Source organism: Heloderma suspectum, chromosome 3, assembly GCF_057233095.1.
Source record: "Heloderma suspectum isolate Gila_16-S chromosome 3, 16-S_ref, whole genome shotgun sequence".
NCBI lineage: Eukaryota > Metazoa > Chordata > Lepidosauria > Squamata > Helodermatidae > Heloderma > Heloderma suspectum.
In genome coordinates, this window is record NC_139460.1 from 184,026,100 (window position 1) to 184,042,580 (window position 16,481).

General features: G+C 43.6%; 1 protein-coding gene across 1 annotated transcript in view; it reads left to right on the top strand.

Annotated features, from left to right (window-relative positions):
- Positions 1-16,481, top strand: part of PAX2 (paired box 2) — a 234,020-nt gene that overhangs the window by 9,622 nt on the left and 207,917 nt on the right. The gene's annotated exons all lie outside the window — the stretch shown is intronic.

Here is a 16,481-nt window from a genome sequence, read left to right on the forward strand (position 1 = left end):
AGCAAAAATATGCCTATATATTAATAAATGGGTAAATCAGGCTATGGTTGATAAAAGCAAGAGAAGGCAGATTGTAGTGCATGTTTATACTGGTAATATAACATAAACATGTCATTAAATGGACTTAATTTCTATAGACTAGAAGCAGCAAAATGATGGAAAGGTCTGGTCCCATCAACATTTTAAATGGGTAGCATTTCCCTAATTTCAACCATTTATTTGTAGGATTTCAGCAACACCAGTGCAAGCTGGCTGTTTTCCTGCTGGTTTTGATTCAATGATTTTTTCCCCAACTGGGCTTACTTAATTTCATATTGATTTACTGTGCTCCTTTGTATGAATTGCATGGCATTCCATGTCTATCTCATGTTGTCCCTCTTAGCTTTGGCTTGAAATTGCTGGGCAGTTTTCAAGGCTGGGTGGCTCATGGAAGCAGGACCACCCCTACCATTAGGTAGAGAGAGGTGGCCACCCAGGCAGCTGATTTGGGGTGTCATGAAAAGACAACAAATTGATACTTATTTAATTTATTCTTATCGTATTTTTACTGTCAGAGAGGGGGAGGGATGCTTGTGGGATTTTCTGCCTCAGGTGCCAAAATAAGATTAGGGGTTGGGGTAGGGTTTGAGTGCTACTATTAATGCATCTTGAATAATGGGGGGTGAGGTCCCATTTGTTGCTCTGCTTCAGGCAGTAAAATGTTTTGGGCCAGTCCTGGAGTAAGTAGAGTCACCAGCTTTGGAACCAGCCCCTGTAGCTGTGCTTTTAACAGCAGCTTTATCTGTAGCAATTAGCCAAGAATAATGTTGTACCATGAAAAAGGTCACCTGCTGCTTTCTGCAGATCAAATCACTGTTAAAAGCACAGGAGCAGGCCAACCCATTTTTTCTGATCATTTGGCAATTCTACATGTAACAGCTGCCAAACTTACTCTTGTTCCATTTGGATCTGTACCACTTTCGCCAATTTCTTGTGCTGAAAATGGATTGTGCCTACTTCAGTTGTTTCACATAGCCAAGAGTGCAGGTCACTAGTTTCAAGTATGACTGTTATCCCCCTTTCCTTTCCCTGTCACACTCTGTAGAATGCTTCTGAGGTGGGATGCATCATATGCTGCAGTTGTATATCATCCATAGAGTGTTTTTTAAATATCAGTTTATAAATTATACAATTATAGTAAATTTTAAAGGAAAAAACAAATGTTAACCAAAGTTGCCAGTTTCCAACATTAACAAATATAACATAATGTTGCATTATTAACTATTCAGCTATTACCAATTATTTTTTTAAAAACCATACATTGAAACAGCTGATTATTATTATTAGTATTTTTATAGTATTACCAATAGTGCTGTGTTGTACTGCATCATGGATCTGTTATTTCAGTACACGAGGAAAGAGCGACTCTTTCTACTTGTGCAGTGCCGCAGGAGAACTCAAGGGCTTGCTGATTACTCTCTGGCTTGTGATATAGATGTAGCTTGAGAATTAGTCAACACATTTCGGGTTGTGCCATTTACTGAATGTGATAGACTGCAGGTGTGTCATTTCCTAATCTTATTTAAGTGCACTACTGGAAATTATTATTGGCTTTAGATAATGTTTTTCATTGCATTGTCTAAGTTCCTATACATATCTATGCAAAAGTAAGGCTCATTGAGTTTAATGGTACTTGCTCCTAGGTAAATAAATATATGATTGCAGCCTTGGAGTTTCCCTATGGGATTTCCACCCTACAGACAGAGGGCTATCCAGGATTGGAGCCCTCCTTCTCTCCTAAGCACTGGCAGGCAGGGCAGGAGGAACAATTGAGGTGTTTTAACCTCCTATTCCTTCTTTTTAGCATAATTAGCTAGACAGGCCTCTAAGTCCTTCAGTCTGGTGGACAGGTACAGGAATCGAGAGGCTTGTGGATGCAGCAGATCCACATCTCCCCTTTCCCCACACACCATCATACTCCCTTTTCTTCCTCTCTGACCCTTTTCCAAGGTTGCTGTTGCTAACTCAGAAGAGGAGCTTTCCATGGGTGGGAGGAGAAATCCCCACTCAGATCCGCCCCGCTTTAAGATCATAGTTGTGTCTGTGGTCTGGGGGAGGAAATCCAGTCCCAGGGACTCTCTTGGTTACCCACAATGTTTGCAGAGACTGCCTTGATGATGCAGCTGTTATTAAACAGAAATCCTAATAGCATCACTAGCATAACACTGTTTTTTAGAGCAACTAAGTCACAAAGTTGTGAGCTAGCTTTCAAGATTCACAGCACTCTCCCTCAAACCAGACATTAAACAAAAAGAGGAAAGGGGAATGGGAAATTATGTTGTTTCCACCATGCCTTTTACCATCAAAATCTTTTTTACCCCTACTTTTTATTTAACATCCAGCATGGGGAAGAGTTATGTGAATCTTGAAAGCTTGCTCACTTACATTGTGACTTTAAATTGCTCCTCATGCTCATGCTGCTATTTGAATTTTTTTTCTAGTAAACTAATATGGCTGCTGGTGTTTTGTTTTTAGTATAGGTTTTATAAGTGTACCTACAAAATCCCAATATTTATGGTGAGTAGAGTATGTTTGTGTTATGGGAAAGGAATTGTGTGTGGCAAAGTAGAGGGGTACATTCAGGGACTCCATTTGGGTGGGGTTAAGTTGCCACAGGCCTGATGTCCATGTATATATCAGGTGAGAGTTGTTGAGGCAGATGAGACAATAGCTGTCTGTATTGACCAAGGTAGACCTTGATACTGGGTGGATGGAGTTGCTGGTGATCCTAGTTTTTGGCACTAGCCAGACATTTTTTATATATCTTTTTTGATCATTCTCATTCAATTTGATAGAAAAAATCACTTAAAAAACTGTTCAAAGAGAAATCCTCATGGGTGGAGTTTAGGGTTATTGTGCTCACCTTACTTATGAGGTGGTCAAGGAGTGTGTGTGAGTGTCCTGTCTTTCAATCATCTCTCTAGCAGCCCACAGCCTCCCCAGCTTCCTGCATTTCAATTAAATCCAAGGGAAGATGTCATGAGAGAACTCTCCCCACCATCCTCATGGGTGTTTTTTTTCAGACCAGGTGGCGCAGGTAGCCTGGGAGGCTGCAGAACAATTGAGAGATGTGTAATAGAAAACACACACACACACACAGCACCCTCAGCCACCCCATAATGATAAGGTAAACTCAAATACACTACCTAAAGAAATTCTAAAGCACCCTGAGATTGAGGCAGAAAAACAGCAGGCTCTTTCATGGGGAAAGAAAACGTTGGGGAAACTGGAAGGTAGATTTGACTCAGAACTAGCTGTGACTGCAGGTAGACTTGCTTGAGGTGGTGCACTTGGTTGAGGGGCAGAAAATATATAGAGAAAGTTCAGCTCTTGCATATATCATGGTGGTCTAGGTATGAGTGATTGAAAACTCAGAAGAAGCAGACATACACTCCCCTTGTGTGTGAATGTTTTCATCTTCGGAGCATATAGTTCGGGAATCTAAAGGCCTGTGTCTGCTCCCCATGAATACCTGGGTATCTAGATCATCACCGGAGGCCCTTCTTTGGCTGTCCCTGCTACTGGAACCTGGGAGTGGGTGGCAACCTGGGAGAGGGCCTTCTCACCACAGTGCCCTGACTCTGGAATTCTCTTCCTGGAGGGCTACCGGGCATTTAGTTTGATGAGCCTTAAAGTGCCAGGCTATTTGCTCAGGTTTTTCTGTCTTTTAGATTATGCTGTTGCTGGGGTTTTAGTTGGCTATTGGTTTTAACAGCTGCTTTTATTTGGTTCTGTTGCTTCTATGTTTTATTGTATTAATTACTATTTTTTAGTCTTTTTTCCAATTTTGTTTTATCTATGGATGATATAAGCTGCCTCAGGTTATTGGAATTGTAAGGTGGAGAATAACTTTCTTTCAGTCAATACATCTATATTTGCCTTTTGTTCACATAAAGCCATTTTCAGATTATAACTTGATACCCAGGCTGTGATATTTGCATTGGCTTTGGTTGTCCTCTCTGGTTAGTACAGGATGAAGTAATTTGTAAGTAGAGATCTTAATCCATGAGACTTTTTTATCTGTTCCTGCAAAATATATGTTGATGGCATAACATATCCTCCCAGGCTCACTGTTGCATCTGATGTGAGAAGCATAAAATATACGTAACTAGTTCAGAGAAAAGTACTGGTACCTTGAGAATCTGGAGAAAATGTAGGAGCTCTTCTGTTAAAATGTATAATCATATTTTTCTGTTTATGTGGTTCTTCCCAAAGTTATTGTTGCATCTGCACTGGTGCAAGAATGGCAATAAATTGTGCAGGAAAACAATAACAATGGAAAATGGTCTGTGGTAGGGAGCTTCTGCCATACAGTAGGAGGAGCCTACAGGGCAATCCTATGCATGTTTACTCAGAAATGATCCCGAAGATGAATAGAGCTTATTCCCAGGTAAGTGTACCTATGGCTTCAACCCTATGGTATACACATTTATGTGGGACTAAAGCTGCAATCCTATACCCACTTGCCTGGGAGTAAGCCCCACTGAACTCAATAGGACTTACCTTTGAATAGACATGTATAGGATGCTGTTATTTGCACTGAATTCAGTAGAACTTCTGAATGAGTAAACATTTATTTTATTGATTTATTACTGATTACATTTGTATACTGCCCAATAGCCAAGGCTCTGTGGGCAGTTCACAAAAATTAAAACCATAAAGTAGAATATGATAAAACATACTATAAACAACCTTAAAACAATAAAACCAAGTAAAAACCAGAGTGAAAGCCAACAATAGTGTAAAGATCTAAAAACACAACAACATATTTAAAAACAAAACTAAAGGGCTCAAAAGCCTGGGAAAATAAAAAAAAAAGGTCTTCACCTGGTGCCAAAAAGATCACAACATAGGCACCAGGCAAGCATCTCTGGGAAGGGCATTCCACAACTGACATGCCACCACTGGAAAGGCCTTCTCCCTAATAGCCACCCACCTTACTTCATTTGGTGGAGGCACCAGAAGGAGGGCCTCTGAAAATGATCTTAGGGTCTGGGCAGGTATACATGGGAGGAGACAAATCCTTCTGGTAACCTGGCCCCAAGTTGCTTGCTTGCTTGCTTGTTTGCTTGCTTGCTTATTTATTTATTTTACCCTGTCTTTCCATCCAGAAAATGGCACTCAAGGTGGCTTATAGTAATAAACCAAGATTAAAATAAATTTAGTTAAAACAATAATAAAAACAAATAGCTTAAAAACACAATTAAGAAAACAGTAAGAGAAATAAAAACAGCACCCAACTGAATAGAACTCAACAACAGAACTCAGCAACAGATCAAATGACATGCCAAAAGCCTGCTTCAACAAAAATGGTCTTTGCTTGCTGGCAGAAGGATAGCAGAGGGAGCCAACCCAGCCTCCCTTAGCTGCGAGTTCCACAGCCTGGGAGCTGCCACTGAGAAGGCCCTCTCTCTCCCCACCATCTCCCCACCCTGATGATGGTGGGACTGAGAGAAGGGCCTGCCTGGAAAATCTTAAATGTAGGTAGGCTTGTTTGGGAGAAGGCAATCTTTCAGGTAGCCTGGTCCCAAGTCATACAGGGCTTTATATGTCATAAGCAACACTTTGAATTGTGCCCAGAAATGGACCAGTAGCCAGTGCAGCTCTTGTAACAAGGGAGACTTGTACTTTCTGTAACCAGCCCTGATCAACAGTCTGGCCACAGCATTCTGGACCAGCTGAAGTTTCCAAACACTTTTGAATGGCAGCCCCATGCAGAGCCCATTACAGCAGCCGAAACAGGATGTCACTAAAGCTTGTGTCACTATGGCCAGTTTAGGGCTTTAAAAGTTAATACTAGCATTTTTAACTGGCCCTGGAAATGGAGTGGAGCCAGTGCAGATCACAAAGCACTGGCAACGTATGATCGTATTGACCAGTCCCCATTCACAATCTTGCTGCCCTATTTTGGATCAACTGAAGTTTCTGGGCCATTTTCAAAGGCAACCCCATGTATAAAGCATTGCTGTAATCTAAACAAGAGGTTACCAGAGCATGAATAACTGTAGCTAGGCCAACTCTGTCCAGTCACAATGCTGAATCCAAGAGTACCCCCAAACTATGAAACTGATCCTTTAGGGGAATTCAACCCCCTCCAGAACAAGTTGAACACGAGTCAGCTAGGCACATGAACTACGAACAGTACCTTCGTTCTGTCTGGATTGAGTCTCAGTTTATTGGCCCTCATCCATTCTATTACTGCACACAGGCACTGACTGAGAACAACCACTGCCTCACCCAGATTTGGTGAAATGGAGAGAGAGATATGTCATCTGCATATGGGTGACATCTCAGCCCACATCTCTGGATTATCTCCCTGAAAGGTTTCATGTAGATGTTGAAAAGCACGTGGCATAAAATAGAACCCTCTGGAATTCCATAGCATAACTGCTATAGCGCAGAGCAATACCCCACCCCCTCTATTTTATGCCCCATGCTGTTCAACATCTAGGCTAAACCACTTGGAGAGGTTATCCATGGATAATCAGCCATCCAAGCTGGAGCAGAACCACTGCAACGTAGTACCTCCAGCACCCAGCCCAGACAGCCTACCATGGTCGATGGTATCAAAAATTCCTGAGAGATCCAAGAGGATCAACATGGTTGTACTCCCCAACCCTGTCAAACATAGATATGATGAGTCTGTAAAAAGATTGGGACTCTTCAATTTTTAAGACTATATAGGGGAAATGACTATATGGAGGTATTCTAGAGTTGCAATGTTTGGCATAATGTGTTGGCAACCTCCACCCCCTCCAAAAACACTTCAACTCAAGGTCAAGAAGGTGAGGCAAGAAAAAGCAGTCCCAAATGTATACTTTTTCAGCTACTATTAATTCTAAACCCCTATGTCATCCCCCCCATCAAGCATTAATTCAAAGTCTTAAATTTTGCATTGAGGTGTGAGCTGCAATATATTTTGGCAGAGGTTTTTAGTTGCAAGGTGTTGTTTTAAGCAGCCCCTGAATAAATAACATATCAATTAATTTTTGTTATACAGAATCTCAGGGTCAGGTGCGTTACTATGCTTTGTCCAGCAGGGGGCTTGTCCTCAGTGCTCTTCAGGCTAAGCTCTGCTCCTTCATTCCTAGGATTTAAGAATTCACTGTCAGGAAGGAATGATGATAAAGTGCTGCATTTATAGACAAGACAAAAGACAGGTGGAGATATTGAATAAATCCATCTTAGAGGAATTCAACTTAGGTTTTTCTTATGTTCCACTACACTGATATCCTTTAACTGAAACACATGTTAGACAATGACTTCAAATATTCACTTACTTTGAAATCCCAATTAAGTAACTTGCTAATGCGTCCTGAGTTGAATCAAAATGGGAGGACAATTCTTGAAAGGTTCCTCCTTGCTAAACTTTTCAACATTTTAAAGGAATATTGACAACCATAAACTAGGCACAACAATAACAACAAAAGCACCGGGCACAGGTCCTGCCCACAGATTTAAAATCTAAGGTTAAATACAAGTGGAGGAAAACTAAAGTGAAGGATGGCCAATCAGGAAAAGCCAGGGTGAATAGATGTGTCTCAAGAAGTGCTTGAGTCACAGTGTTATAACAGAGGAAGAGAGTCAAGTGGAAAGGCATTTCAATGGCAGGGAGCTGCAAAAGACAAGGGGCACAGGTGGGAAACAGAAAGTATAACTTTTGGATTAAGGAGAAGATTAGTTAGTACTTGTGCTGTGAAGGTTCCAAGAAGGGGGGGGGGAGGCGTGAGTCCATGAAGACATTTGAAAGTTAAGTACAAGAAGCTTAAAGTGAAGATAAAGAGAGAACGTCAGTGAAGAGAATGGTACAAAGGAGAAATAGAATATGAAAGGTGAATAAAAAATATCAAATGAACATTGGAGAGACATAAGAAGCAAGGAGGTCAACAAGAAGAATGTTCAAATAATCAATACAACAGTCAATAACTTACTTGTCATAGAATTATTAGGCTAAGTTTCAGTGAGTTGAAATGCCTTAGGGCAGGCATCTCCAACCTTTCTGGACCTGTGGGCACATTTGGGAATTTGAGAAACTGTTGTGGGCACCACCACGAAATGGGGGATGTGGCTAGTCACATAATGGCTGCCATGGGGGCCTGGCTAGTCAAAAGAGGTGGTGGGGAGAGAGGATTAGCAAGGCTAGAGGCTGGGAGTGGAGAGATAGAGAAAAGGGGAAAGGTCTGTGTGGATGGAAGAAGATTGGGTGGGGCCAAGAAGGAACCTTGGAAGGGTGGAACTTTCCCTTCCTGCCCGTTGAACAGCTGATCAGTGACAGGTTCAGGAACAGGAAGGAGAATGCGGCGCCTGAACTTTCTAAATTAAAAAATATATATTTTTGAAGGGGGCAGGAACTAGAGAGCTTTGCAGCTGCCAATGAAGGTCCCTGCAGGCACCAGGGCACCCATGGGTGCTGTGTTGGGGACCCCTGCCTTGGGGCATTCTTCTTCAACTGATGGGTCAGCATCCAAAATGGGTAATGGCCCAATTTAAAATAGGTCACTCTAAGGGCACAATCACCATTTTCTTTTGTCATTTTAAATGTGTATGTATTTTTAAGAGAGGTGCTGGCATGGAGTGAGATAAGGAAAAAGTGGTAGGTTGAGAGAGAAGCAGGAAGATGGATATTTCCTGAAAAAAACTGTAAATTGGGTCCTATGTAGCAGGCTGGTGTTAAAAGTTGTCCTGAGTTTGATGAGGTTGAAGGCTGCTGTCCATCTGTTCAGGGTATTTTGAAGAGAGACAGATTATCCATCTGGGCCAGAGGATATCCAATCTTTTCAGTCCTCCTGTGTTTACAGTTTCATCATGATCTACTGTTAGTGTTACCTAGGGAGGTGGTGGGCTCTCCCACGCTGGAGGCGTTCAAGACGAGGCTGGACAGCCACCTGTCAGGGATGCTCTGACTTGGATTCCTTCATTGAGCAGGGGGTTGGACTCGATGGCCTTGTAGGCCCCTTCCAACCCTACGATTCTATGATTCTATTATTCTAGGCAGCCTTCAAAGATCAGAGCTGACTGGTTTGTTAGTTTATAAATGGTTAGTTTATTTGTAAATTTCACCCTTTGCTAAACGGCACCTGAAGAGACATGCAACCTTTAAAATCACAACTACATTTCTTAAAAACAGTATAATGATAGCATAGTTAGAACAAGTGTTGCAATGTCTTCTCATATTTTAAGAAGAGTACTCCTGTTCAGGGAGCCAGCCAGGTACTTAAACGTACTTAAAAGATTTGGGGCCCAGGCCCATAGGGAACAAATCCGCATACCATTTGCAAGTGTTAATTTATACCTATATATGCAAATATCTATATCTATATATCTATATTATAGAAATAATTACTAGGATTTATTTAAATTTCACAGGAGGCAAAGCCAGCCTGTTAATTCCTCATCCAAATAATCTCAAATAAAATAAGTTCTTTAGTTAATTTGCACCCTGACCCAGGTCATCCCAAACAAATGGCAAACATTTTCCCCTAAGCTTAACTGCCATGCCAAGATTTGGGGGTGGGTGGAGCATGAGGGGAAGGGAGTGTTAACCCTTCCCTCACCAGCTGCATCACCCTTGAAAATCACCCCCCCCCCCGAATGGCAACTAAACTAAGAAAAAAAGTCTTCCATTGGCACCAATGGACACTCAGGTCTCTGGAGAATAGATCCAGGGCCCTGAGAAACAGATTTGGAGCAACACCTCTGTATATCTCTCAGGGTTCTCAAGCAAGATGATTCCTCCTTCTTGTTTCCTGTTTTAGGTACAATCCTATCAGCCCTCACCACCTGAGTTTGTTATTAGAAGGAGTGATGTCACTGCTTCTTATTGCCTGTGTCCTAGGGGAGTTCTTTGGGACTGCTCATAGACTATTGTGTCAGAGGCCCTCATAACGCCTCTTCTCCTGATCACTATGCTACAGGAGGCTGGAAGCTGCAAACATCACCCTTTTGTTTTGTTTTTTCTCTTCCTGCTTTTTACATTAGTGCACAAGTATTGGCCTGAGAAGTGTGGGAAATTGCCCTCTAGATGTGCTATTAATTTCTTTGATTAAACATATGAAATTAAAATGATGCCGTTTTGTACCCTTTGTTTGAGTATTTGGTGTATGCTGTGCTGAAAATTTCTCCCACATTTTTTCCAACCATTCCCATTCAATTTGATAGAAGATACATTCCTTTCAAAAAGAAATTAAATGGTGAAGAAATTTCAGCTAAATTCTCATGGGTTGGATTTGGATTTCTTGGGCTTACCTTGCTTAGGAGGTGGCTGAGGAGTGAGCACAGGTGTCCTGTTTTTATTGTACAATCACCTCTCTGGCAGCCTGTATCCTCCTCAGCTTCCTACCTACACTTCAATTAAAGCCCAGTTTAAGGCGCCATGAGGTAATGCCTCCTATGGGGTTTTTTCAGATCAGGACACGCAGGCAGCCTGGGAGGCTAGCTGTGAGTAGGTAAGCTGAAAAATACTACAAAAATACATTATAAAACATCCTGAATGAGGCAGAACAATGGGAGCCTCTTTCATGGGGGGAGAAAACTTTCAGGAAAATGGAGGACAGATTTTGGCAGAGCACTAACTCCACCCCATCCCCAGAGCTGGACACAACACTACCCCCACCTGCATTGCGGTGGATGCAAACTGGGGCCAGCCTGCCAAGACAGTTGATGCTGTTGCAGCACGAAAACCCCCAAATGCGCTTATGAAAAAAGAAATAAGCTGTGCTACAAGCCCTGCCAATGGGGAATCCTACCTGGGAGAAACTGTTGAGAATTTCTTCTCCCCATGGAGAAATTCAGTGAAATTGTGTTTAAATTTCTCTGCTCACAAGTCAGGTGGAAAATTTCAAGAGGCCATTTGAACACAGCTCTAATTTGATCTAATTTCTATCACTTTTAGTTGGCATGAAAAAAGTCCCGAGTTTGCACGGCACTTTGAAGACAAAGTCGCTCAGATTTGTCATGAATTGGACACCACGATTAATGCAGTTCCATTGGTAGAGGTGTTCAGAGCACCGTCTGGTCCAGTTTTATTGGATGAGTTTCAGTTATTGAGGCCTGAGGATGCAGACAAGGTGCTTGGCCAAGTCTGATCGACCACTTGTGTGCTTGACCCTTGCCCTTCATGGCTTATTAAATCAAACAAGGAGGGGATGTCGGGCTGGGTCCAGGAGATTGTAAATTCCTCCTTGAGAGAGGGAGTGGTGCCTGCCGCTTTAAAAGAGGTGGTAATCAGACCACTCCTGAAAAAGCCTAACTTGGACCCGAAGGATGTTAACAATTATAGGCCAGTGGCCAACATCCTCTTCCTGGGCAAGGTGCTTGAGCGGGGGGTTGCAGGACAGCTCCAGGCACTGTTGAATGAAACGGATTATCTAGATCCATTTCGATCGTGCTCCAGGCCTGGTTTTGGAATGGAAACTGCCTTGGTTGCCCTGAAGGATGATTTCTGCTGAGAGAGGGACAGGGGGAGTGTGACCCTGTTGATTCTCCTGGACCTCTCAGTGGCTTTCGATACCATCGACAATGGTATCCTTCTGGATAGGTTGTCTGGGTTGGGAGTTGGAGGCACTGCATTGCAGTGGTTCTGCTCCTACTTGGATGGCCAATTCCAGAAGGTGGTGCTGGGGATTATTGCTCTGTGCCATGGCAATTATGCCATGGGGTTCCACAGGGCTCTGTTTTATCTCCCATGCTGTTTAACATCTACATGAAACCGCTGGGGGAAGTTATCCGGAGGTGTGGGCTGAGGTGCCATCAATATGCAGATGACACCCAGCTCTACCTCTCTTTCTCGTCAAACCCAGGTGAGGCAGTGGCTGTTCTGAGTCAATGCCTGGGCATGGTAATGGACTGGATGTGGGCCAATAAACTGAAACTCAATCCAGACAAGACGGAGGTACTGTTAGTGGGTGGTTTGTCCGCCCGGCTAGGTGATATTCAACCTGTTCTGGAGAGGGTTGCACTCCCCCTAAAGGATCAGGTTCATAGTTTGGGGGTGCTCTTGGAGCCAGAAGTGTCACTTGAGGCACAGGTGAACTCAGTGGCACGGAGCACTTTTTATCAGCTTAGGCTGGTATACCAACTACGCCCTTATCTGGACAGAGATAGCCTAGCTACAGTTATCCATGCTCTGATAACTTCTCATCTGGATTATTGCAGTGCGTTATATGTGCGGCTGCCTTTGAAAACGGTCCGGAAACTTCAGCTGGTCCAAAATAGGGCAGCAAGATTGTTAACAGGGACTGGCCAATGAGCTCATATTATGGCAGTACTTTTCCAGCTGCACTGGCTGCCAGTCCATTTCTGGGCCCGATTCAAAGTGCTGGTATTAACATTCAAAGCCCTTAACGGCTTGGGGCCAGGTTATCTGAAGGATCGCCTCCTCCCATACGTGCCTGCCCGGACCTTAAGATCATCCCCAGTGGCCCTTCTCCATGAGCCCTTGCCAAAGGAAGTGAGGCCGGTGGCTACTAGGAGGAGGGCATTTTCTGCTGTGGCACCCCGGCTGTGGAATGAGCTCCCTAGTGAGGTTCGCCTGGCATCTACATTGTATTCTTTCCGGTGCCAAGTGAAGACCTTTTTATTTTCCCAGGCATTTTAGCATTTTAGCATTTTAGCTTTCTAGACCTTTAGCTTTGCTGTTTTAAATCTGTATTTTAAATCCCTGCATTGCTGCTAGGTTTTATTCTGGTTTTATTCTGGTTGTATTGTTATATTGTGGTTTTAATGTCTTATATATTTTATATTGTTTTATTGTGTGCTCTTTGGTTTTAATTTTTGTGAACCGCCAAGAGAGCTTTGGCTATTGGGTGATGTAGAAATGAAAGTAAATAAATAAAATACAAGTTACACATTTTTTAAGGAGACCTACATCTTTGAATTTGAGAGTAAAAGTTTCATGGTAAGAAGGCTGGAGAGTACAACATATCAGCTAGTTGCAGTTTAGCATTTGCTTGTGGTTTGTAATCCTTTCAGTGTATATTATTCATATAGTGTTGCACACTGTTCATTTATTGCTGTTGTTGTTAGGACTTGCAACAAAATACTGAGCAAGCTCAGTCCTCGTTGAGCCCCCCACCCCTTACAGATTCTTTTCTTTAAAGTTTTTGTACAGCTACCAACCTTGCGGTTCCCCAAGCCTGTTCATAGCTCCCATAGATGGTCCTGTCGCTATTATTTGTTTATTTATTTTAAGTATGTTAATGCTGCCTTTCTATAAAAACTGCCAAGGCAGTGTCTAACATATCAAAACAATATGAACAACACCATAAGGATTAGAACTGCTATAAAAACCTCATTAAAACTAGGGCTGTGCACCTCTTTCATCTGAATCCCGAATAATGAAGCAAAGTGGGCTGCTTCAGAGGTGCCTCGGTGTGATCCAAAGTGGATCAGACCAGCACCAATGCGCCCTGAAGTGAAGCAGCTCATCACCGATGCGCTTCGGTGTCCCTCAGAGCTTCGGAGCTACTGAAGCCATTCCCAGACAGCCTATCTCTCAATGTATCTCAATGTAATGTGAAAGATAGCAGGGTAGGGGGGAGAACAGAGGGGGGAAGGGGAGAGGAGAGGGAGGGGGGAAATGGTGAGCCTTGGTGAATGGCGACTCTAGTTGACAAATTAGGACTGAACTTAACCCAGCAGTCTCCATTGAGTGACAGTGGTGGTGGTGGTGGTGGTGGGGAATACTGCATATACTGGAGAGATGAGCCTGCTTTCATTTCATTGTGTGTGAGAGAGTGCTGGTTAGAGTTGCAGGTGGTGGTTTACTTGTTAGAGAGAGCTGGCTAGATCTGTGGTGTGTGTGTGTGTTTTGTTTGTATTGCAGCTTTGTCTTTTTTCTTCCTTCCCAATTCAACTATTCCCTTTCTTTCTTTTGTAGATTATTTATTTAAAAAACCAAACATTTAAAAAGTACTTAGTTTGAGTTTCCTCCTTTTCTTGCCTGGTTCTTTGGCTCCTCCCCGCCCCCTTTCTCTAATAGTTTTTACCTTTCATTCTTTTCTTGATTGTTTATTTAAAAAACAAATAAACAAAAAATTAAAAGTACTTTAGTTTTCCTTCTCTTGCCTTGTTCTTCAGCTCCCCCACACACACCTTTCTCAATTCTCAACCATTAGTTTTCCAGTCTATTTCCCGCCTCCCAGCTGAGCAGAGCAGAGCAGAGCAGAGCAAGCTGCTCCAGCTGGTCCAGGGACTACAGAAGCAGGCAAGCTCCCAGAGAGCGAGCGAACGGGGGGAGCAAACAGGAGTTGGCCAGGGGGGTTGCAGTGGTTGAAGAGACAAAGGAGACAAAGGAGACAGAGGCTAAGAGGTAAGTGGGCTGCAGGAAGCCCAGGGGGCCGCCCTTTATCCTTCTGAGTGGCTCTGAGCTCACCAGGTGCTTCTGAGAGCTCCAACTGAATTGGAGGGGTGTGGCCTGAGTACTCCCAGCAGCTGACTGGGCGGGAAGCTTCAGTCTGTTTCCCGCCTCCCAGCTGAGCAGAGCAGAGCAGAGCAGAGCAAGCTGCTCCAGCTGGTCCAGGGACTACAGAAGCAGGCAAGCTCCCAGAGAGCGAGCGAACAGGGGGAGCAAACAGGAGTTGGCCAGGGGAGTTCGGCAGGGGAGGTCAAGGGGGAGGCCCCTAACATTTTTTTTTATTTTTTTATTTTTTTAACTAACTTTTTCCATTTATTTGTCTTGTAACACACACTTTCACACCAGTGGGACTCTGCTTTTAACCTCTACTGAGTAGAGGAGCAGGCACAGGCTAGTCTAGAACAATCACAAAGCTAGACACAAAAAGGGAAAAGAGGCTATGGAAGGCCAAGACTCTCCAGTGGTGGTGACCTGCAAGATGTGTGCAATGTTTGTTTTCTTGCCTGAGAACAACATGGCCTGCAACAAGTACAAGTTGATCACGCTGCTGGAAGAAAAAGTAAGTGGACTGGAGCGGCGACTGTCGACCCTCCGGGGAATAAGAGAACACGAAGAGTTCTTGGACAGAATGGGGGAACTACAGCAGCAAAGGGAAGACCAGAAGCTTGAAGAGCAACAGCAAGATGAGGCAGAAGTGGGAAATGCCGAGGAAAAGAAAAATGGAGTAGGAGATACTCCTTGGAAAAGGGTGACAGTTAGGAGAAGAACTAGACGCCACTCTGCACCAGTGGAAGCAGTGGAGCTGTGGAACCGATTCCAGGTACTTGCGGATGAGACTGGAGGACAGCCTGCAGAGGAAGAATCACAGGGGAACCTGCATGAGAGTGAGCAAGAGGCTGATGATCAGTCAAACAGAGGCGGTGAAGCCCAGGCCTACAAGAAGAAGAAGAGAAGAGTGGTAGTAGTGGGAGACTCCTTGCTGCATGGGATCGAGACCCAAGTATGTTGCGAAGACCTGTGGACTCGCCAGGTATGTTGTCTCCCAGGAGGACCGATTAGAGACGGGACTGAAAGGTTGCCTGCACTCATAAAGCACACTGACAGGTATCCCTTTCTTCTCATCCATGTGGGAACAAATGATACCGCCAAGCGGAGCTACGAAGAGATCACGTCAGACTTTGAAGCTTTGGGAAGGAAACTCAAGAACTTTGGGGCCCAGATAGTTTTCTCATCCATCCTTCCAGTAGTTAGAAGAGGGATAGAAAGGGAACGAAAAATACTCCGGGTGAATGACTGGCTATGAAGGTGGTGCCGACGAGAGAGATTTGGATTCTGGGTCCACGGGCTATACTTCCGGGAAGATGGGCTGTTGGCTAGGGACGGGTTGCACCTCACAAAGTCTGGGAAGACTGTGTTTGGCCACAGCATGAAGAACTTCATCAGGAGGGCTTTAAACTGAATCCTACGGGGAAGGGAGATGTAATGTTGGGGGTAACAATGGACGTAGGTGCATGCACTGCAACGGAGAGAACAGCTCTGATAGCACCCAATAATAGTCTTCAGACACATGTAGGAAGAAAGCCAGACTATGAAGCACATGGTCTTCGATGTCTATATACTAATGCCCAGAGTATGGGAAACAAACAGAACAAACTTGAACTCCTAATACAAGAGGGAAATTATGACCTGATAGGTATAACTGAGACTTGGTGGGATGACTCTCATGACTGGAATACAGCAATTGAAGGATATAACTTGTTCAAAAAGAACAGGAGGAACAGAAAGGGAGGTGGGGTTGCACTGTATGTTAAAAATCCATATCTCTGCACAGAAATACAGGAGGAGGAGCTTGGTAGCCCCATCGAGAGCATCTGGGTTGAAATAAATGGAGCAAAGAATAAAAGGAACCTGGTGGTCAGAATCTACTACCGGCCTCCCAATCAAGGAGAAGACAAAGATGAAACTTTTGAAAAGCAAATAGCCAATGTTTTAAGGAAGCATGATGTAGTAGTAATGGGGGACTTCAATTTCCCCGATAGTTGTTGGGAGACAAATTCTGCAAAACATGGCCCCTCTAGGAAATTCCTGA